Source organism: Lissotriton helveticus, chromosome 3_1, assembly GCF_964261635.1.
Source record: "Lissotriton helveticus chromosome 3_1, aLisHel1.1, whole genome shotgun sequence".
NCBI classification, from domain to species: Eukaryota; Metazoa; Chordata; class Amphibia; order Caudata; family Salamandridae; genus Lissotriton; species Lissotriton helveticus.
In genome coordinates, this window is record NC_136061.1 from 1,753,747,408 (window position 1) to 1,753,771,082 (window position 23,675).

The 23,675-nt window shown below is 43.5% G+C and overlaps 1 protein-coding gene and 1 long non-coding RNA gene across 6 annotated transcripts in view; one reads left to right on the forward strand and one right to left on the reverse strand.

The window, feature by feature from the left end:
- Positions 1 to 262: 262 nt before the first annotated feature.
- LOC144823765 (uncharacterized) lies at positions 263 to 5,272 on the reverse strand. Its single transcript, XR_013608836.1, has 3 exons — positions 5,135 to 5,272; positions 3,009 to 3,210; positions 263 to 2,519 (listed from the first exon to the last, which is right to left on the reverse strand). It is a non-coding gene; the product is annotated as an uncharacterized LOC144823765 (long non-coding RNA).
- Positions 5,256 to 23,675, forward strand: part of GMEB1 (glucocorticoid modulatory element binding protein 1) — a 279,277-nt gene continuing 260,857 nt past the window's right edge. The window contains exons 1-2 of one of the 5 annotated variants that reach the window (XM_078682576.1): positions 5,309 to 5,404; positions 6,971 to 7,016. The gene's annotated coding sequence lies outside the window, so the exon portion shown is untranslated. Of the gene's footprint in view, positions 5,405 to 6,970; positions 7,017 to 23,675 lie in introns of all 5 variants that reach the window. The other 4 variants (XM_078682573.1, XM_078682572.1, XM_078682575.1 and 1 more) reach the window with 4 other exon arrangements.

The following is a 23,675-nucleotide window of genomic DNA, read 5'->3' on the forward strand; positions in this document are numbered from 1 at the left end:
AGGACAGCAAACACCATTACCCGTCTAGCATACCCTGTCTAACCGGACAATGCATCCAACCATACATACTTTATACAAAAGCCTACCACCTGGACCGACCAACACTCCCTCTGGTCCTATGGGGGTCAGCTCTACGACGTATTTCCACACTGCCGCTATTGCTGCACAGTCCATTTTGTCTTCACTCTCCACCCAATGGCAAGCGTGAGTTTAGAAGTGATTAACCGGGTGGATATTAAGCGGTCATCGACGAGTAAAGCTGATGACCAGATTCGATTTATTCACCGATCATTCCCCCCAATAACCCTAGCTTGTCCCAAGTTGTGTTTATAAACCGCCTGAGCACGTGCGAACGCCACAGCCAATGATCACTTCAGAATTCTGAGCTGTGCAATAGGATTGGTTTGATGTGCAGCCGATGCTCAAATCCCAGGTCACCTTACAATATCACCACTGCGTCTGTCCCCGACTAGTTTGTTAATAAACTATGCCAAGGGATTAGCTGTTGCTCGACCCGGAAGTGCTGAAATTACGGACAAACTTCATCCGTTAAAAGATCAACAACGGACAACCACACTAGACTTAATTCACGGATGGTGTGTGTTTAGTGGCTGCTAGGTAGCCACCTTATTCCCTTGAATAGTTTAGTTTTAAAATTGCATGATCAGAAAGTGTGTAAATGTTTCAGGATTGTTAGCGAGTGGATCGGAGCAGGCTGTGCTTAAATTTCACATGTGCTGAAATCTAAAATGTGCAGAAAGAAAATTATCTTGGTTTGACATGCCTCGTCTAGATAGAACTCGGATTAATTTAAGCAGATTGGCGAAGCTTCCAGACAGTAGCTCTGTGATGTAGTGGAAGTTGTTGGTAATTGTTAGAAAAGTACTCACGTGTATATAAGGCTGTCAGGCTGTTGAGGGTAAAAGGCGAACAACTGTAAGTCATTTTGATTATGTGGACGGACCTGTAATAAATGTTTGTGTCTCCAGTTATTCTTGCTACATTATTTACGGCAGAACTCGGAAAGCAACAGAGGGGAGGGTGTTGATTATTTGCGTATGTGAAAAACTAAAGGTTATATATCTTAAAAATATTGTTAATTGAGTCCGCGATGGGGTCGTGAGATGCATAGGTGATTTTGGAGATGATGGAAGTGGAAAACGTATCCATCGAATTTTAGAGGGTGAAGAACGTAAAACTGCTTCGCAGACCGGACGGGATGTTTATGTTGAGTTTCATTTCGCTGGTGTGTTAATGACTTTCCCGAATGTGCAGCTGGGTAATGGAAGATTTTGTTCAATTATGTAGGTTTCGTTCATATTACGCAGCTTTAAATGCCAGTGGGCTGGTCATATCCCATGTCAAAAAGGAAGATCATCTTGGAGTCATTCTGGACTCATCTGATGATTACAGTCAGGCTATTCCTGCAATTATCTGGGGAAGTCATCCCAAGCCATCCTGAAGTATGCATGTAGGACAAAAAATGTAAATGTGATGACGAACCTAGACTCATCACAAAAACTACAGTAGGATGGTGTTCTGATGACTTCTACTGGCAGGGAGTGATTACCTTTTACAACTCCACGAATACTAATTGACAACTTCAGGATGAGGGAGAATTACTCCAGGATGGGGTCTAGCTAATTTAAGTTGGACTGTCAATTATTCCAGGATAATCCTATAACCGCTCCAGGATGGAAGTGGATTACTCTGGAATGATCCCATGACAATTTCTGGATGAGTGTGGATTATTCCTGGATGATCCTATGACAGCTTCAGGATGGCTATTGATTACATCAGACTGGCCCCATTATATTTTCAGAATGAGTGTTGATTACTCTAGGATGACGTGGTGAAAGGGAGGCATGTTTTTGCCCTTGATATTTGGATTTAAGCGGAGACTCCAAGACAAGTTCATTTTCACGGTCTGATGCATCATTTTTAGTTGTGGATTTTTGATGAAGGACACTCCAGGATGGGGTCTAGCTAATTTAAGTTGGACTGTCAATTATTCCAGGATAATCCTATAACCGCTCCAGGATGGAAGTGGATTACTCTGGAATGATCCCATGACAATTTCTGGATGAGTGTGGATTATTCCTGGATGATTCTATGACAGCTTCAGGATGGCTATTGATTACATCAGACTGGCCCCATTATATTTTCAGAATGAGTGTTGATTACTCTAGGATGACGTGGTGAAAGGGAGGCATGTTTTTGCCCTTGATATTTGGATTTAAGCGGAGACTCCAAGACAAGTTCATTTTCACGGTCTGATGCATCATTTTTAGTTGTGGATTTTTGATGAAGGACACTAGCCATCCCTGCTAAAAGGGCCAGGTTTTCAAGTTTCTGCAAATTCATCCGCGAACTTGCATCACCAGGCTGAGAAGTTGTGCTTTCAGCATGAGCTTTGTTACCAACTCTTATATAATCCAGTCCACTCTGCTTGGCGTGCCAGAAAAGCTTGCAATTATCTCTTGAAAAATATCCTGAATCATTAAGACACTGTTTCTTCACTAAAAAAAAGCAAGAGAAAAAAATATATATATTTACATATAAACTTCAAAACAGAAAAGAACACATTGACCACTTGAAATATATCTTCACGCTCTAGCCATAATATATAAATAAAGAGGTATTGATAACAAAGGACAAATGTACAATCTATCCATAACCAAGTAAGTAAGTTTTCCTTAATAGACAGTACACATTGTAAGCCTGAACTTGAACCTCCTGAAAAAAAGTTGCCTAAATAAAATAGTTTATCCAAAAATGGCTGCCTTATAAGTAGTGCCACAAGCTAAACGTTTCAGTCCTTTTCATAAGTGTTACATTTGTCTCTGGGGAGCAATCCAAGGCATATGTGGGGACATGCATATTCATTTTTACTGTCCATTATTGGATTAATTAATCACAAATGTAGGTTTTTACATAAACAGGTTGGTAATTTGTACCGTTATCCTGCAGTTGCAAACTTATTATAAAGGTTTACTTATTGTGCTTACCAGATGATTGGAACAGAATCATAGCTTTATAATATCTCTCTTCGGTGATTGGCCGACCAGCTTCATCTACATTTTCGACCAGCCATTTACAAAGAACTTCCCCAGGATTGTCCAAAAGCAGGAAGTCACCATCTTTTCGAACACACACAGAATGATTGCGAGTGAAAAACAGGACGTTGAATGAAGCCATGATTATGTCCTGCTAGATATAAAAATCAGGAATTAGTTTGTATGTGGTTTAAGTTTCAAAGGTAAAATACAAAGCATATCAAACTGATTAACAGATTTAATTGGAGAAAAGCACCCCAAGAAGTACACTGACCTGGTGCAATTTCTATCTAATATGCCTAGATTTTGGACTACAAAGAAGTGTTTGGGCATGCACTGAAGGCCATTGAGGAAATTACCTAATAATCAACTTTATTTTTGGAGAGCCAGAGTGTATGTATGCTTAGGTCTTGCTGCTCAGGACAAATAGTAATAGCATAGTAGAGGCATTATGAGAGAAATAGAAGAACTATCAATAAGTGAACTTTCACACTGGGGTTTGTGACGGGAAATCAAGTTACCTATCCCCACAGATGCATAGAGAGTCAGATGCCTGCTACCCTCTGCCCACCGGCACCCCCAACATGAAAGGACAAGCGTTAAAAATGCAATAGGTTTCACCTTTTATTAAGCTAAAGATATTAGCTTTCCTAGTAGTATTGTACGTTAATTGTGCAATATGTAATGGCTTTATAAATGAAACAAAAGGCATTACAATGGCAAATACATAAAGCAAAAGCATTGGCATAGCCAATAGGTCTCCCCTCTGGGACCGTATAAGTGTTTTGCCAGAGGTGTTTGGAAGTTTGGTAAGAGATGCAATTTAACATAAAGGGATCCGATACCTCGTTGACACATGCAGTACCCGCAGTTCAAACGAGAAGAGGGCATGGGGAAACTCTTACAAGATCTCAATCAATGGGGAAGGCACACGTTACTGCAACTTGTGCGTGCTTTCACCTTATAAATATTTAACACATGATCCGAGGCAGTTGAATGCTAGAAGCGAGAAGGGGGAGAGCGCGCAAGGAGAGAGAGAGCGAGAGATATTAATGTGATTTATCTCAGGGCTCGATCCCTCTGCCTCAGTACTTTAGCAGTAGGTCAGGTTGTAACTGGATAATATATGGCTGGGATCGATAGTGGCAGATGTAACAAGACCTGCTTCATTTTTACAGAGATCTTAGCGGTCAAGGTAAATTAGCGCAAACAGGGAATACGTAATTGGCCCCATCTCAATAATATATACAAACGAGTTAAAAACATTGCATGCACATGGAACAAAACCAGAATGATAGCCTGTTTTGCGAAAGTAGATATTGCAAGATGTTGGAATGCGTCGGACTACGTTTCCTAAATAGGGCGTAAACCTCAATCGCCACAGGCAACCAGGCCTCTCAATTACACAAATAGCAAACAAAATAAGGAACCAGCATTACAACTGCTAAGTTATTTGAAGCATTTATCCTTATGCTTTGAAACGCATCCATGAAAACTGCCAATGTTTTAGTAATTACAAGTTGCAAGGACACAAGTAATGCTCAACAATATACAATATTCACATAAATAAATGTGTTTAGCCTTCTTTGATTGACAACTTTTCAGTAGATCGAAAACTGTTCCATTTGGTCGAGAATCTTGAATACACGCAGGTGCACTTGGAACCAACATGGGACCTACAATATACGGGCAGTAATTTATTTTACCTTACGGCGAAGAACTTGCTGTAAAACACATTTTTTAGGCTTTTTGCAATTTTCCACAACTTACACAGGCACGCACTACGTCACACATACACAAAAATACACATGCTCAAACACAAAGGGTGCATATTAAACAAGCAGGCAGGCTGATACAGACAAACATCAAACACACATAATACACACACATTGCAACGCAGGCATTCATTTTAACACGTACGAAGCATACACATGCAGGGAGCTGTGTCTGAATTTGCCCCCTTAATAAAAACTTGTGCTTTCCGAAAAGTGAGGAAGCTGGTCTGGTACGGAAATTGAGCAGCTGGGACCGAGAGCGGAGGATCGATGCTGCTCTTTTTTAACAGCTGCAGCACTTACCTGAGTATACGCTGGAATCGATGAAGGAAGTGGAGTTGGAAAAATAAAAAGACCGATGCCAATCCATCTGTCCCTTTAATGGCCATTGCACTCACGGCAGTCTTCGTTCTTGCCGCAGAACAATGACGTCACTTCCGGCGCTCCCGGATGTGCGTAGGCTTTTGCTAGAGGAATTCCACCGGCTTCCGGTATATGAAAAGGTGAGAGAGCTGCTCTCCATTGAGGATCTGCGGTTCGAGTCCCAGCCATCCGGCAGACTGATGGTTTACAGTAGGTGATTTTGGCATTGTGTTCTAGGCAGCTGTGCTTTTTATAAATGTATTTTGTTATTGTGATGGAGTGAATTCGGCAGTCACCATGACGACAAAGCTTGTTTTCCTTTGCAAGACCTATTCCTCGGGCCATGAGCAGGTCTGTCCGCAGTTGTTTAAAGAGTCTAACAATCGGATTCCACTAAATCTAAAAGTGTTTATGGAAATACTCTATGAAGGAAGTGCAGCCTGGGGGTACAGAAAGTATCATATCACAGCAGCGCCTCCCGGCATTCCGCATTCATAAAAAGTTTGGGGGTTTGTAGGGCTTTTGGATTTTAAGGCGTACATGGTCATTTTAGGGTTGAGGGTGGGTTTGTGTTTTGGGGGGCCAGGTGTAATTTAAGGGTTTAGAGCATGTTTGGGGTGCGAGGGTTAATTTTAGGGTTTGGGGTGTGTTTGGGTTTTAGGGTACAAGGGGTAATATTAGGGTTTAGGGTGTGTTTGTGTTTGGTGTGCAAGGGTTAATTTGGGGGTTCAGGGTGTGTTTGGGGTGCAAGGGTTAATTTGGGGGTTCAGTTGTGTTTGGGTTTTGGGGTGCCAGGGTTAATTTTAGGGTTTAGGGTGTGTTTGGGTTTTAGGGTACAAGGGTTAATATTAGGGTTTAGGGTGTGTTTGGTGTGCAAGGGTTAATTTGGGGGTTCAGGGTGTGTTTGGGTTTTTGGGTGCCAGGGTTAATTTTAGGGTTTAGGGTGTGTTTGGGTTTGGGGTGCAAGGGTTAATTTGGGGGTTCAGGGTGTGTTTGGGTTTTGGGGTGTCAGGGTTAATATTGGGGTTCAGGGTGTGTTTGGGTTTTGGGGTGCAAGGGTTAATATTGGGCTTCAGGGTGTGTTTGGATTTTGGGGTGCAAGGGTTAATTTGGGGGTTCAGGGTGTGTTTGGGTTTTGGGGCTCCCAGCTGCAGGAGGTCAGACGTTTATTTGCAATTCATTGTGCAATCATCCAACAGTTTGCATTTTTCTGGAAAACTGAAACCAAAGTGGTGGACGTGCTCTTTAAATAGACAAACAATTCCTGTTAAATCACCAGACGCAAAAACACCTTATTGAAAACACAATAGTACCTTTGAAGTATTCAGATGCTTATTTTCAAATCACCCCAAAGTCATCAGGAACAATGTCATCTTGTAAAGTTATCGGAGAGTCATTTACAAGTCATCATCAGGAATAATGACACCTTCTGAAGTCAGCAGATACTAATTTTCAAGTCATCCTTTAATCATCACTAATAATGACACCTACTAAAGTCATCAGATACTCATTTTCAAGTCATCCTCAAATCATCAGGCTGAGCTTCTGCCGCTTGCTGATGACTTCAAGAGCTTGATGATGTCTGATAACGTGTAAATGACTTCTAAGGTAGTTGGATGATCACCCAAATGACTCTGGGATGGCTTCTAAAGTAATCCTGTTTGACCTGGGATGATATGTAAGGTTGGAGCCAACGTGGGTGGTTAATGTAGTGGGGAGCTTGACATAAAGGATTGTTTGCCTGACTCATCCGTCGCTTTTGCCTGGGTTCTACAGAAAGAACACACGAAGGAACAAACGGGACCCCTTGGCCAATATACAGGTATGTCTTATTTACTATAGCTGCTATGATCTGTATACTTGTGTCCTTACAAGGACACCGTAGCTCTCTCAGGTCATCAGCTGTCCGTTCTAGAATGTTGACCGTGACAGCTGGTGACTGAGGTGAGCTGTTGTGACCTCCTGAGCTCCGCGACCATAGCTGAATCTGTGTTGGTTTTCCTGAATAAAGAAGTTGGCTTTCTTTATTTGTACACTTTTGGCGAATATCATCTTCACGTAGTTTATCCAGTTGTACACTGATCTCATCTTTGACTGCGAAGGGTATATTTCGGACCTTACGAACAACTGGAATGGCACTAGACTTTACTCAAATTTTGCGCTTGTAACCACTCAACGCACCAATCTTCCCTGAGAAGACTTTAGGAAACGTGCTTAATAAGCCCTTGCTGAATTCCTCCTCATTTTGAATGACTAGGACGGGATCAGATCTACTGGGATCAAGTATAATACTCAGGCTACCTTGGTCCATCCACCCCAAGACGGAAGGGCCAACCAATGATATATACAGTTTTCCTAAAGACTCTCTTCCCTTGAAGGGGAAATTGAGCTTCTAAAACCACACTTCGATGGAATCCCCTGTAAACGTTTTGATGGCAGTGTCTGTTTTTTCCAACGGTTGGCCCAGGTGTGGCACAAATTTTCCTCCCAACCTTTACTGTTTACTATAGTATAGGGAGACTCAGAATCTGCAACTATGCTTATGTCTACTCCACCAATTGACATATCACTCACTGGTTTCTTAGACTTAATTTGCAAAACGCAATTGTCTTCAATGTTAAGTCCATACATATTCACTTCATCTTCGTCAGATGTGTTGTTAGTTAAATAATCATCCAACACCACCAATTTGACCTAGCTTGAAGACCTTTTCTGACCTACTTTTTGGAAGTGCCCCATCGTTCCGCAAAAGGAGCATTTTACTTTCCTAGCTGGGCATTTCTTGTCGTTTGCTAAATGGTTGAAACTACCGCATCTGTAGCAACTTCTCCTGTCGCTGCCCTGCATCCTACAGGTAACAGGTTTTATACCAATGTGTTTCTTGCCCTGTTTTGCTACAGATCTAGATTCAACCACGTTGGCCACAGTACCTTCCTCTTTTTTTTTTCTCTGTTATCAGAAAGGACTGTCTTGGCACACCTGCCAGTAAGCTCTGCCCACCTGGCTACATCCTTAATGGTTTGTAAAGGGGATTCACCCTTGGCCAAAAGATTCTAATGAATATTAGTGTTAGACCCCTACATAACAATCTGATCCCTGATCAGCTTGTCGTGCAAATCTCCAAAAAGATGAGTAATGGCGAGATTTTTCTAGACTGAGACATAATCATCCATAGACTCCTCCTTACCCTGTTTTCTGTGGAAAAACCTGTACCTGTCAACAGCGACACACACTGTGGGTTTATGTCTCAAAAGGTGTTTAACTAGTTTAGGATTGATCAGCTTAAGTGCAATCCGGACAAAACTGAAGTGGTTTTCTTCGGAAGTCCGGAAACCCCTGAGTGGCGCTCCTGCTGGCCTGAGGATCTGCTACCCCCAAATGTAGAAAAGGAGAAAGCCAAAAACCTAGTAATCGTGTTAGATAAAATCCTTTCCATGCGACCTCGGATTCAAAATCTTATTGGCTCGTGCTTTAGAATCCTACGAATGCTAAAAAAATGATTGCCACTACTGCCGCTGAAAAGCAGAAAGATCGTACTGCAGGCAATGATGACCTCAAAGCTTGATTATGCCAATTGTGCCTGTACCTGGGTCTTCTTAAATCCCTGATCCAGCGCTTACAGGTGGTCCAAAACGCTGTGACTAGAGACCTTTTTAAACATAAACCCAGATCTAACATAACTCGGATCCTTACATCGCTACATTGGCTTCGTATAAAAAGAACGGATAAACTTTAAGGCTCTTACCATCTTCTTTCAAGCTTTCCACAACGTAGGAGCTGGCTACCTAATCAAATGGGTCAACCACTACACTACCACTAGACCGTTACGCTCTTCCAACACCAACTTGAGCTCTGTGCCCAGGATTCACCTGACGCGGACGGGTGGCAGATCATTTGCTTTCCTAGGTGCGAAACTGGGGAACAGCCTTCCGGTGGCCCTTAGGCTAAATACAGACCTACTTTCCTTTAGGAAAAACGTGACAACTTTTGCTTTTTAATCATTAATCTGGGTCTTTCTCACTCTTTTCCTCCCCGCTGTCTAGGCGCCAGGACACTCTAGCCTGAGTAGCTGTGCGCCCATTCAAATAACCTATTTCATTTAATTTAATTTCATAGTAAGTGTTAAGGTCATCAATGGCATTGGAGTATAGATCACCATCATCTGCTGCTCTAACTTTCCTATTTATACTACTGTACTCTTTGATACCACTTGCCCCCAAACAATGTAAGAGTATTTTAAAAAATCTGTCCGCAGTGAAGTCTTCGTCATTATCAAACGTAGACATCTAGTCGTGAAGTACTCTCTCCACTCTTCCCACTTACGTACTTGCTCTCCCTCCACTGATAGGAATGTCTGTGGAGGCAATAAATTCCATAAGTACCCATTCGGCATTTTAGTTTGAAAGGAGAGGGGGTGGGTAACCAAGTGGAAGTGAAGGAGCTATGCATTACCAAAATAAGTAAGATACTGTGAAAAAATCTATATTTGCATCAACACATTAACACCATTGAAAGTGAAGATTAACATTGGATACTGGCAACAGAAGCTCTAAAATGAAAGCTATGTAACTGTGGTATAGGAAGAATCTGCCCAGAGACAGGTACCGAAGAATGCTGTCATGCTGTGCCCATCAGTGCAAGAGAGCACAAAAGTTAGAACAAAAGCGCGATGAGCAGAACAGTACGGAGTCACAAATGAGGCAACAGAAGTAGGGAAGTCAACTAGAACACAAACCTCAAAGTGACAGGCGATTGAAAACTGTAGAATCTGCAAGAATCTGCAAAGTTGTGCCCATCAACGTAGACGAGCACTCATGCAATATACCTCCTTAGGATGATATGATCTTTGATAAATTCCATCGCCCTATAGATCCGATGAGGAGGAGGGACAATGCGTGTAAGTTATGCAATACGCGCAATGAAATCTGTCTCCCGGAGTCCAAAGATGGCGCCACATTGAGATACGTAGCGCATATGCACTAAAGACTGTAACGAAGACCATAGGATAAAGTAGAGTATCCGATATGGAGCCAGTTTGCGTTCTCCTGTGTGCATCATATCCAGGCAACGTCAGCAACAGTTGCTTCAGCTGAGCAGGAGCATGGAATGCAGAGCGCAGGAAGAGCTGTCAGTTGGTGCACGCGGGATCCGTTGGCTGACAGTTCGACTGTCAAGAAGGTATGACTGACAAAAGAACTGCGTTTTTACTGTAAACTCCTCAGATTTCATTCACTGCCATACAGTGCTTCAGGTACTGTAAACCACTAATAACGATGGTAAAATAAGAGTGCAGGTGGCTTTGACCCCATGTTCGAAAATATCATCACAACTGATGCCAGTGGTAAAGGACTTGGTGCGGTCCTTACACAAAAGAATGCCAGAGGGGTTGATTGAACTATTGCTTTTGCGTCCCGTTCTTTGACTCCTACGGAGGAAAAATACTCCATCATAGAGCTGGAGGCACTAGCATGCGTTTGGTGACTGGAACACTTCCGCCAATTTGTTTGGATGAATGAGGTCACTTTACGCAGCGACCACAAACCACTTACAAAAGTGTTTACCACTAAAGGTTTATACGCAACTTCTCCCAGGCTTGCACGATTATCAGGTCGCTTATTAGATTTCAATTACGTGGTCCAGTACGTGCGGGGTGTCAAAAATGTGGTTTCTGATTATTTTTTTTGCGTCCCATGTCAATTCATACCTCTATTCCCTTAAACAATGAGGATGTGGAAGAGTTATGCATTGCCAACATACACAAATCTATGAATGAATGGAAGCTTGAGCAAACCAAAGATAGAGTTGTATGTGATGTGCTGGGTATGCTTTGTAGTGGCTGGTCTGAAAAAAAACTATGAAATCCATGCTTTGCAGCAGAACTCTCGTGCAAAACCAATTGCACAGCTTCTACAGAGCACGTCACAACCTTGTTTTGATTAATGTTTGGTTTTATTCCGCATTTTTTCCAACATGTAGTCACACTTGTTTTACTTATGCACGATGAAACAGTCCAAATATCCTTTAGATTCACATAAAATAGTTATGCCAATCCAGGCCTCGTACTACTTCACGTTAAGGACATATAATTCATGACAACAGCTATAATCATATTCCCAATGCATTTCGAGCCTTTTTTAGCTCTTCGTCAGGGGAAGCTGTTAAGATTAAAAAGATAAACAAAAGCCCATGTTAGTCCTCCATACTGCAACGCTGTCATGAGTTTTCCCCACAAATCACTTTAACATTGTGAATTGTGAATTTTCCTGATCTCACCCGATACATGATAAACTAACCCCTGACCCTCAGTGTTTATTCTATAAATGTGCAGAGTTTACCGAACGCGATAACCTCCCCTGCTCCTTCCTCGATGTGAAACCTGCCCATATATTCGTGTTGGTGAGTAAACACTAAACACCCCATCTGTCTAAAACAACACATGCACCTCACGCCCTTTGTTTGTTGAATAAATGCTTTCCCCAAATCCTTTCACCGAACACCCCTCCTTTCCCTTCATCCAATAATTACATCTTCGAGAATTCTCAAAGACCTCCAACCTACTTACTTTCAAACACTACCGGCACACCGTCTGTGCTGCAACATTCATCACGCTCTTAAACACCTCTGAGGCCGCTAGCTGCGCTATTTAAACATTCCTTTTCGCGCCACTGTCTTCAATTAAGTTGATCAGCTCAACTGAATTGCATCTAATTGAATATCATGCACCCATGCCCCGTTCCGGTGTCCTAACTTTCCTTCCTCTTTCCTCTCCAAAACTACACCTCCCATAATTCTCTTTACATGTGCAACACCCTGTAAACTGTGAACAGATATATGAACATTCAAAAGAGACCAATTGATATTCTATACTCCAGTGATCATAAAATGTGCGAAATATACATAACTGAAATTGAACAAAACGAACTTGCAGAACGAATAGTGATTACATATTCATTGTGGTTCCAACTAAAAAAACAGTCGCTGTTCATGTAGTTAATACGTTGTGATCAGATGAAACAACATCATATGGGCGGATTCATCAGTCTCTTGTAATCATCCATAAATAGTGACGGTTTCCATCGTGAAGATGTTAATGCCATTGTTTGTAGAACCTGATTTCCTTGCGGGTGCACACTGCTTGTGAGGCAAGCAAATCATTGAAAATGTACAAGAGAGAGCAATGGCACACCTGTTGCTCAATTTTTTTCTTACTTTAGGAAAGAATCCTTTTATGCGTGCAGACTGGTTGCATGCCTCGCCTCAGTGCATGTTAATGAAATGAAATCGATGCTTTGCAGCAGAACTCTGGTGCAAAACCACTGTCCCAGATGCACTACACTCTTATTGGGAAGTCAATCAGAGTTATCAGAAGAAAATGGGTTGTTGATGAGAGGTGGAAGGGTTGTCCCTCCTTCCAGCCGTAGGATTTAAAAAAAAAAATTGTCATGAGGGTCATTTAGGCATTGGCAAGACCAAGCGTAGATGAAGAATTGGTATTGGTGGCCAGGGATCAACATGGCTGTTAAAAGAATAGTCAGAGATTGTACTTTGCGTGTGTTGGACTTGGCCCTTTTTGCAGGGTCATCCCTGAACTTTTTGCCTTCCTCCTGTATTTTTTCTGACCTGTTGTTGACTGTTTTATGACTCTGGGCACTTAATCACTGCTGATCAGTGCTAAAGTGCATATGCTCTCCATATGATGTATCAATTAGTGACTCCTTGATTGGCTGGTTTGGTTTACTTGTCAGGCCCTAGTACAGTGCACTGAGTGTGCCCAGGGCTTGTAAATCAAATGCTGCTGGTGGGCTTGCAGCACTGGTTGTGCCATCCACAGAAGCAGCCTGTAAAGTGTGTCTAAGGTCTGTCATTGCAGAGCCTGTGTGCAGTCTGGTACTGCCATGTTGACTGGGCAAGTGGACCCACTTGCCAGTCGTCCCTGAACCTTCCCTTTTCTACATATGTCATCCCTAAGGTAGGCCCAAGGGCAGGGTGCATTGTAGGTAAAAGGTAGGACATGTCTTGATGTGTGTGGCATGTCCTGGTAGTGAATTACAGCCATTTTCGTTTTTCACTTTTCCCCAATAGGCCGGAATGGGCAGTTTGATTATAACACCTTATGATCCTAACTGACTCAGGGAACTGTGGTAAATAAATAAATAATACCCTATTTTTGACTAGACATATATCATAACAGATAGCTCAATAAATAAGAGTCAAGATTCGAGGTAGTAGGAGTTTTTGCAGGTTTAATACAGCATAAGGACAGGAACAGGACAACCTGCATAGAAATAGGATGGCAGGGCCCAGCAGCTGCTGGGGCTGGGTCTGGGATGAGCGCGCTGGCTTTTAATAACAATACATGAGCATATATACATAACGCAAACACATAGCATTACATTGCAGTAGGCGTAGCAGTGGGTGGAGCAGTAGGTGTGACGCGTAGCAGTCGCGAAAGATAAGGGTGAGAAGAAGGTGTAACTGGGCGTATACATAGACATGTGATGCAAATGTAACAGAATATGTCATGAATGGGCGGAAACATTGGAGGGGGCTACCTAAGGAGCCGGGACCTCTAACCTGATGGTGCGCGCAAACTGGCAATGACGTGTTACTAGGAGAAGCTGGGGGCTATGAACTCTGTGCTAGGAGCAGAGACTGAAGTCTGGAGGGTCGGAGCGACATGTACCTAAACCCTATCTGGTATCTAATGTTTAAAGAACATGTTGATATAAACTAGAAGTCATGAGGGGGAAAGCTAACAGACTCTGAGACTGGACCATGCATTATTCTTCATGTAGTGCGTGATGAAGAATATTAAATGACCATTAAATACAGTATTTCTTTTACATGGAGACGTGAAGGCTAGACAATGACGGAAACTATTGATGCAGTTCAGTAGCTTAGGAATGCAGAGAAGGAGGACTGAACTGATAACTGGAACTATAACATACTCTTGGCAGACTCAGAGACTGAGCCAAGCTGCACCGGGCACTGCGAGGCAGGAAGTAAGTGAAGGGTCGAGGATACAGGTGGGGGCTGGATCGCTCCTCAGCGAGGGTTCAGGAGACAGGAGCTGAATCTGGTGTCCAGGCCCTGTTGAGGCCTAGAAACGGGGACTTTATAATGGAATAACGTGCACACTGAGAAACGTGGCAACGTAGCTTTACATAGGCCTGATATTCGTAGTATTCACGAGGACTGGAAACTGGCATACCAGAGGTGGACACAACTATAATTGCGTCTTGAATCGGACATGGGGAGTACATATGCATATTTAATCATGCACACATAACATATGATGGATGACACGTAGGGACACAGAACATGACAAAATTTACTTTTCCACATTCCCTCCTTGTCACTACGTTTCCATCAGGAAACATCAATATTCATGATACCGTCTATCATTTCATACAGTATCATTTGCTCGTCTCGAATTATCCTGGAACGGGATTTGGAACTAGGAGTTATACTAGGAATGCAGGATGTAGCACACATGCCGCAAATCGCAGGGCCACATTGTATACAGAGGCAGCAGCTGAATATGATCGCTGCTGCAATACCTAGAAAGGACAGGACTTTCCATCCCCAGGCGGAAATTATATTCCAGAACCAACCGGACCATGTCCAGGTGCCTGGATCCTGGTGTAATAGATGGGCAATTTTATGGAGTCTGGTTATAGCTGAATAAACAGACGGCGCGTTATTTGGAATGAAAATGCAGCAACTGGATCCGATGAGTCTACAGGCCCCGCCCCTATCGGCCAGTATGACGTCAAGGACGAGACGATTCTGGAGCACAACAATTCTCATAAAGGATTGCTCTTCGGTTAAGTTACCTAGAGCGGAGGCAGTCTCATCTACTACAGCTTCAAGGGTTCTTGTTAACCTACGGATTAGCTTACTATTTACAACTGTACCTAAATAAGGGAAAACACCTTTATCAATATCAATGAATTGCTCTGCAGCAGTTTCAGTATAGTCGACAATCGGGAGATTTCTCTTGTGTCTAGTATGTACTAGGAAGGAATTCCTATGGTAGTCAGGTGGGGCTAGGAAAACAGGTGGCAGTAGGAAGGCAATGTAACAGGTTCCCTCCCAATCGAGGGGCAGACGAACATATGCGGTTTGACCACAAACAAAATAAGAATGACGTGAAGCTTTAAAAATAGATTTCCCACTGTCACTATACTGGATAATAGTAGTACAATCACTATGTCCTACGTGTACAGAACCATAATTACGGACACATAATTCGCCTTTGACTGGTAATACTGAAATAGCAGGTGAGTCTGGAGTAGTATCAGACTGAACATTCAGGACCATAAAACTCGAAGAATAGTTACCTAAATTATACACTTCATTTTCTAGATCTAAACCTGTTCTGTGGGGGAAACCTTGCTTGTCTGGGAAACATGTGCTGTTAAGAAAAGACATATCTGTTAAGGATGACGTTAACGTGGACCATGCTCCACACGAACCATTATGTGAAAAAGGATAAGGAAAAAGTGGCAGAACTCCCTTTGACGTCTGGAAAGGGGGGAGTCGACCACACACCCAACAATTAGTGGCATTGCTGGTCTGGTGTGAATAATGCAACATGCGGATAAAAGTATTGTTACGCATAGCGAGGCGGTATGAATATTCATGAGGAGGCAGATCACTAAACGTGTGCTCTACTGTAACATTAGAAGGCTTATTTACATGAGGAACTGGAAAACACAGGAAAAATGCGTAACTAGTGCAGGAAATCAAAAGGCTGAGAAATAATATGAAACTTAGAAAAACGATACATCGGATTGAGTTTTGACTGACTCTCTCACTATGGGGGTCTATTTTATACATGTCAGAAACAGTCTAACCGTTTCACCTAGGGGAGGACTTAGACAATCAAACTGGCTGACTTATTTTACTAGACCTTAATTTCTGTTTATACTCCTGTTGCGGAGTTTTCTCTAACAGGGGAGGGGTTGTGTCAATGTCATTTGCGGGACAGTCCTTAGAAACAATGTTTTGACAAGTCTTGATATCCTGGGAAATGTTCTTGGAGACCGGTTTCAATCCGTAGAATTTCTTGACGTGCGAAAGGTGCACCCAGCCGCGGCGTCCTTCCAATTTCACAGCTGTACGGGTGGTGAGGAGGACCTGACGGGGCTCCTTCCAACGTGGCTCCAGCGGACTTGATCTGTCGAAGTTACGTACGAGCACCATCGAACCTGGAACGATTTCATGCGGTGCCACCTCGGTATTGTCTGGAAATGTGGCGGCAACCTGTGAACGACATGAGTTGAGGGCAGACATCAAGGAAGCTAGGTAATCTGTCAGCATATTACATGAAACATCAGTAATACTTCGGGGTCTAGGAGTACCCCACATGTTAGGGGGGCGGCCGAATACGACCTCATACGGGGACAGACCTGATCTGGAATGTGCGACCATGCGCATATAAAACAAAGCAACTGGCAGAGCTACTAGCCAGTCCACACCCTTATCTTTACATATTTTGGCAATTCGAATTTTCAGAGTCTGATTATGTCTCTCGACTAGACCAGCTGCTTCAGGATGGCGTACACAATGAAACTTCCACTGGTACCCCAACAACAGGGAAACGTGCTTCATGAGTTCAGATGAGAATGGCTGACCGTTATCAGAATATACGACTCTAGGGAGTCCATATTGAGGGAAAAACTCACGAACCAACTGCTTGGCAGTGGTCGCGGCTGTGTAATCTGGGACTGGATATGCTTCTGTCCATCTGGACAAAGCGCATACAACTACAAGAACATACTTGAAACCTCGACATCGCTCCATCTGAATATAATCCATCTGGAGGACCTCAAAAGGGTGGTCAGGAGGCTGGAAACCACCTTGTTCCACCGGGACACTTTTACCTGGATTAAACTGGCAACATATCATACAGGTACGGACTTTCTGCTTGGCTGCAGCTCGTAAATGCTTGTTGAACCAAATGTTCTGGATACTGTCTAACATAGCTTTTTCTCCTAAATGTGCTGGACTATGTGCGGTATTAATGATGACTTGAACCATAGAGTCGGGGAGAAACCATGCGGTCCTACCCTTCGTCACCCATCCTTGATCTGTCTGGACCCCTCCTTGTTCAGACCACTTCTTGGTTTCATCGGGAGTAGCATGTAACTGGATATCTATGACATCTTGAGTAGGGTCCTTAACTGTCATACATGTAGTCAGATCTGGAGTGTGTGTCATGTTAACTGGACTGTCTAGAGTCTGTGCTGTAAGCTTGGCTGTGCGATCTGCTAGATCATTACCTTGAGAAATAATGTCAGTGACTTTCGTATGTGCTTTGCATTTCATGATAGCGATAGATGTCGGTAAATGTATTGCATCTAACAGAGCTTGGATAAGGAAACCATGCTGAATCTTGGTTCCATGAGAAGTCATGAAACCTCTCTCCTGCCAGAGCACTCCGAAGTCGTGAACGACTCCAAATGCGTAACGTGAATCTGTGTAAACATTAACTTTCAAGTTCTTGGCGTGTATGCAGGCTTGTGTCAGAGCAACTAGCTCTGCTGCTTGAGCGGACAGGGTATCAATACGGTGTGTTTCAATAACTTCGGTGTCAGTAGTCACTGCATACGCGGCGACTAGTTCTCCTGTACTAGTTCTCATACATGAACCATCCACATAAAGTGTCAGGTCAGGATCTGGTAACGGAATGTCTGTCAGGTCTTGTCTTGGCTTTGTCGTAATGTTAACTACTTCCACACAGTCGTGTGCGGCAGGATTTGAATTAACTGATGGTAACAGTGTAGCAGGATTTAGGATGTTGCAGCGTCTGATTTTTATGTGTGGCTGGAACAGTGTCAATTCATAACCTGTTAAACGTGCAATTGTCAAGTGCTGTGTTTGTGTTCGGTTTAAAAGAACTTCCACGGAGTGTGGGACTTGTACTGTCAAGGTATGTCCTAAGACTATGGAATCACTTTGTCTGATAGCTAGTGCTGTGGCTGCAACTGACTTGAGGCACGCAGGCAGAGCCTGGGCTACAGGATCTAGTGTGCTCGAAAAATAAGCACAGGGCTTGTATTGTCCTGCTTGATCTTGTGTAAGAACAGATAATGCTGTACCTTCACGTTCAGTAACGAAAAGTGTAAAAGGCTTACTGTAGTTCGGTGTAGCTAGAACTGGAGCTTGGCATAAAGCTTTCTTTAACTCGTTGAAACTAAGTGTATGTTCAGATGTCCAAGGGAGAACAGTCGATACGGCTGCCTCCTGTGTCGTTAACTGTATCAGTTGCTTGGCTAGAAATGCATACTGGGGAATCCATTGTCTACAATAAGAAGTAAGGCCGATAAAGGCACGTACCTCCTTCTGGGTCCTGGGCTGAGGAAGACTCGCTATTAACTGAATACGGTCTGGTGTCAACTGCCTACCCCTCTTGGACAGTAAGTGTCCTAAGTAGACCACTTGCTGGACACAGAATTGAAGCTTCGAAGGGGACACCTTGTGCCCCATCTCGGCTAGGAAATACAGAACCGTCAGTGACGCACGCTCGCAGTCACGTTCAGAACGGGCTGTGATCAATAGATCATCGACATACTGGAGCAGGGCAGTGTCAGTTGGCATGTGAATATTGTCTAGTTGTCTCTTAAGTGCTTGACTGTAAATACTAGGGCTTTCTGTGAAACCTTGAGGAGCTCGTGTGAACATATAGCTCCTTCCATTTAAACAAAATCCGAAAAGAAACTGGCTGTCTGGATGGATGGGAACACTAAAAAATGCGTTCTTGAGGTCTATGACAGTGAAGAACGTGGCTTCGGAATCAATAGCAGTTAATAGGGAAGAGATATCTGGGACAACTGGGTACTGAGGAATAATACATTTGTTAAGTTCCCGTAAATCAATCACTAATCGATATACTGGGGGTGCATTTGGATCAGTACGTTTCATGACTGGAATGATCGGAGAGTTACATACATTGGAGTCAGTTTCTACAACTACTCCTTGAGCCATGAGCTCGTCTATAATTTTGGATAAGGCTGCTACAGCCTCAGGTGGCAATCTATACTGCCTGATTCGTGGTAACACTACACCTGGTTTGAGAGTCACACGATGGGGTGTGATTTGCATGTAACCTACATCAGTTGGACCTTGCGCCCATAAATGCTGCGGAACTTTAGACAGTCTGGAATCAAAATCTCGTAATACATAGTGACCCTTAAAGTCACGTAGGAACAATCGTATTCCCTCTGGGGAACAACATATAACTGCACCTAACTCTTTCAGTGTTTTAATGCCTAATAGATTTTCTGGACATGACTTAGTAAGTAACAGATCAGTAGTGCGGGACAATGGACCTACTTCTAGAGTGACTGGCTTTGAAATCTCATTAACGATAGGCTTTCCTGAAAATCCAAGGGAAACATTTCTTGAGCCTGAGAGCGGAGCCCCTGGAACTTCGGCATGACTAATTGTGGTCCTACTTGCCCCTGTATCAATCAAAAACTTTCTGTCTTTCCCTAATACTTGACTGTGAACATAGGGACCTTCTTGATCTACAGGTATCTCGATGAGAGGCAAGCCTACCTCCCTCTCTAGGCTGTTTCATGAATACTGCTGGTACTCTGGATACTCAGACTGTGCATACTGGTACATCTGCGATGTAACATGCTGTGTTGCAGCAATAGGCTGCGGTACTGTAACTGTCTGTTGTGCATTCTGTGGCTGAGGAATCTGTGAAACTTGTTCCTGTCTAGGCGGACGTGGTCTTTCTTTAGTCTTACCAGTAGCTATGTTGTGTTTCAGAACTGCACACTCATTTATAAAATGACCTGGCTGTTTACAATAATTGCAGTTCCCTTTAACGGGAGCTGCAGGATGACTGGCTTGATTCGGACCCCTCTTCTGACTGTCTTGAGGAACAGATTGTGCAACTAGTACTTTCATTTTCGTGTCTTTCATACGTTTTCTCTCGTGTTCTTGCTCTTCCCTGATTCTATTCTGGTGGTACTGGAGCATCTGGAGCATCTGGGACGGAGTATTTGCTTGCCAGGTACTTTCGACTTTCAAAACTCGGTTTTTAATTGGTGGACTTGAATTCTCGACTAATTTGGTAACGAAAAGGTGAGGGTATGACTCACTACTTGTCTTGAGGCCACTGTTGATACTAAAGCACTTTTCAAACCTAGAATAAAAATCACTAATATCTTCATCTTGTTTCTGTTTACAGGCTGAGATTGCATCCCAGTCTTCTTTTCTCGTTGTTAATAATCTGGGTAAAACTTGAATTAATAATTCTGGTAATTCTTTACATTTCTCTCCAAGACCAGTACCTGGTACACGTATCTTATCTTCTGCTTCTAGGACTGCCCAATCTATCTTTTTCTCTCCCACCTCCCATTCTTTTTCCTTTAGCTTTTCATACACCCCTGCGGGCAGCAGAACCTTTAACATTTTAATGATATCTGGGTAAGTGTATTCTCCCATACGGAGCATGTCTTTTAATTCTCTATGGAACCCTGCTGGATCTTTGTCATGACAGGGAATTAATTTCTTCATCTCTAGAAGTTCCATCTTTGTGATCGGAGTGTATACAAACACTCGCTGCATTTCGCCACCCGCTCCTCTGACTGGGTGGACTTCTCGTAACGGATTCTGTCTGTCTATGTAGAATGATTTACTTTCTGGGGGTGAGACATGAACAAAATGCGGGTTCAGAAACGTTCTATATTTGTGACGCTGTTCTAGAATGACACTAATTAAATCGGTACCTAGACCTCTCCATTTGTACTGGAGTAACTCGTTCAAGATATCATGTAACGGGCCTGGATCAGAATGTTGACCCTCATACAGAGTAATGAGGTGCTGAATCATATACATACCCACCAGTCGCTGCTCGGCTGGGGGCATTTTCAGAAACATTTGTGCCACTATTTCGTCTGGAAAAGTGGTAGAATCAGTAATCCATCTGACTGCTGATCGGACTAGTTCCTGTTCATGCATAGTACTTAACTCACTATAACCGATTCGTGATTTCAGAATGTGATCGGTAGCTTGAAATACTTGTTCTAGGGAACCTTGTTCTGGTGCTGGATGATGGAAAATAGACTTGTGTTCTAGACGTAAATGGCGATCTGGAAATCTAGGTTTTCCTACATACGCTATTCTGGCGGTATTCTCATCGTCTTCTTCTTCAGGATCAGAGGTACTTTCTTTCTCGCTTACTTGTGCTGCTTTACGCTGTTCGTGTATATTATCTCTCTACGGATTTTCTTGTACATACTTTCCATGGCACCAATGGTATTGTGCTTTCCTTCAGCTATATTATCACTCCACTTTGTTAGAGTTTTCATTTCTTCCGGGTCTTTAGACGGATGATCTTGTTCTCTTATTAGACAGTTAATTAAAAACTTTAATATCATGCGCTGAATCTCGGCTTTCCTTTGAGACATGGCATCACTAATACTTTGTGGGTCATCCCCTGTACGGATGAAACGATCTATCCTGTCTAGATCTTCTTTCATATTCGGCAGGGTGACTAGATACTCGGTCACTCTCCTTACGCGTACAGAATATAAAACCATATTAAACTCGCCTGGAACTGGGTCATAGACACATTCGCCAAGGGTTTGCCTGATCTCTGCAACAGACTTATTACTTTTAGGAGTACGCTGTGATGCTTGAGCATGTAATTCGAGTGCTGATAAACGCTTGTATGGCGGCGGGGTTTGAGGAAGACCTCCTCCTGCGGCCCCTAAACTAGAATCATCAACTGATGCTTTCCGTCCTGGCAGGGTCGGTAATTGTAACGTGGGCTGGACTTGTATGGCGGGCTGACCCGGGGGGGCTGTTGAGGGCACCCCGGTGTCTGGGGGAGCAGGAATTACCTGATTTACAGGGACTGGCGGAGCGCAAACAGGATTTGCATATTCGGGGACTGTGTCGTCCAGATAGGACGAAATAAAAATATCAGCTGCGGTCGGTTTGTGACGTAGCTTGGTCGGAACTAACGGTGGCGGGAAATTACTGGATGCCTCCGGGGTCGCTTTTGGCAAGCCCTCAGCAAGAAGAGGATACATACCCTTAATGAGGGCATTCCTCTGTCTGTCTGATTGCTCAGTTCTAACTCGTTCACCTATCTCGATTAATTCTCTTTCTTGGGCTCGTTCTTGGGATTCTCTACTTAGTTCTGTCTTTCTGATTTCTTTTTCGGTTCTTTTATGAGCTTCTTTACGCCATAACTCGATGGAGTCTTTCTGTGATTGTCTGGCTTTCTTTTTCCATAATGCTTCTTCTACTCGCATGATGCATTCGGCATCCCATGTACCCGATACGGGCCATCTATACTTTTCTTCTAACTGTTTGGTATACTCTACCCATAAATCTAGATACAATATGGCGCTTATGCCATGCTTCTGATACATAAAGTGACCTGGACTGTCCCTGGGCGGGACGGGAACTGCTGCTTCCAGCAGACCCTTTCTAGTTTTTAACTGACGTAACTTGGAAAATATGGGCATGACTGAACTGTAATCTAGACACAATACAATACACAATAAACACGATACTTGTTTCCCATTCATACCACGACATTGGAATACATAAAAAACATTTAAAACAACAGTTCGAACAGAATACTACCTGGAAATACTTGAAATTTCTCGAACAGAACTGACTAGAACAGAAACTAGATGCACTGCTGAAACAGCACGAAACTTACCGGTCTCTTTAAAGAGACACGTCAGGACCCGCATCCACCGAAGTGGACACTTCGTTTGTGGGACTGTGTACCACCAACCCACAGACCAGAGTCAATTAAATTGACCCTGTCTAGATACCACCCCAGTAACGGTACTCACCGGGCAGCAAGAACGGAAGGCCTCGGACTGGACTGGACTGCTACGACGACGAACTTCGGACTTCAGTTACGGGTGGACCTCCGGATACCTCGGACCTTGGACTCTTGGCTTGGGCTCTGGTCGGGACTCGCCGCGTTCCTCCACCGTCTCGTTTGGATGCTGGACCGTCTCCTCCGTGGGCCTGAGCAGTGGGTGGAGCAGTAGGTGTGACGCGTAGCAGTCGCGAAAGATAAGGGTGAGAAGAAGGTGTAACTGGGCGTATACATAGACATGTGATGCAAATGTAACAGAATATGTCATGAATGGGTGGTTGCCTGACTGCCAAAGAAAGGAGAAAGGAACTTTGTGCTACTTTCATCAACTTGTAAAGGATCTCTGAGGGCTTGGAAATTGACTCCTGCTGAAGTCTCTGGGATAACTGACTTTACCAGCGCTTCCCCTGAGTTCTTTTGAAGTGCCTGCTGTTGTGCTGGGCCTTCTGAGGGACTGTGTGTCGCAAGGAGCTGGAAGCGTGACTCACGAAGAAGAAGCATGACTCAGCTGCTGTCGTCGCATCACTGAAGAAGGGTGTCGCCACTATCGCATCGCCAGAGAAGAGTGTCGCCGTCGCAGCAGACGCATTACCGGAGAATCGTGTCGCAGAT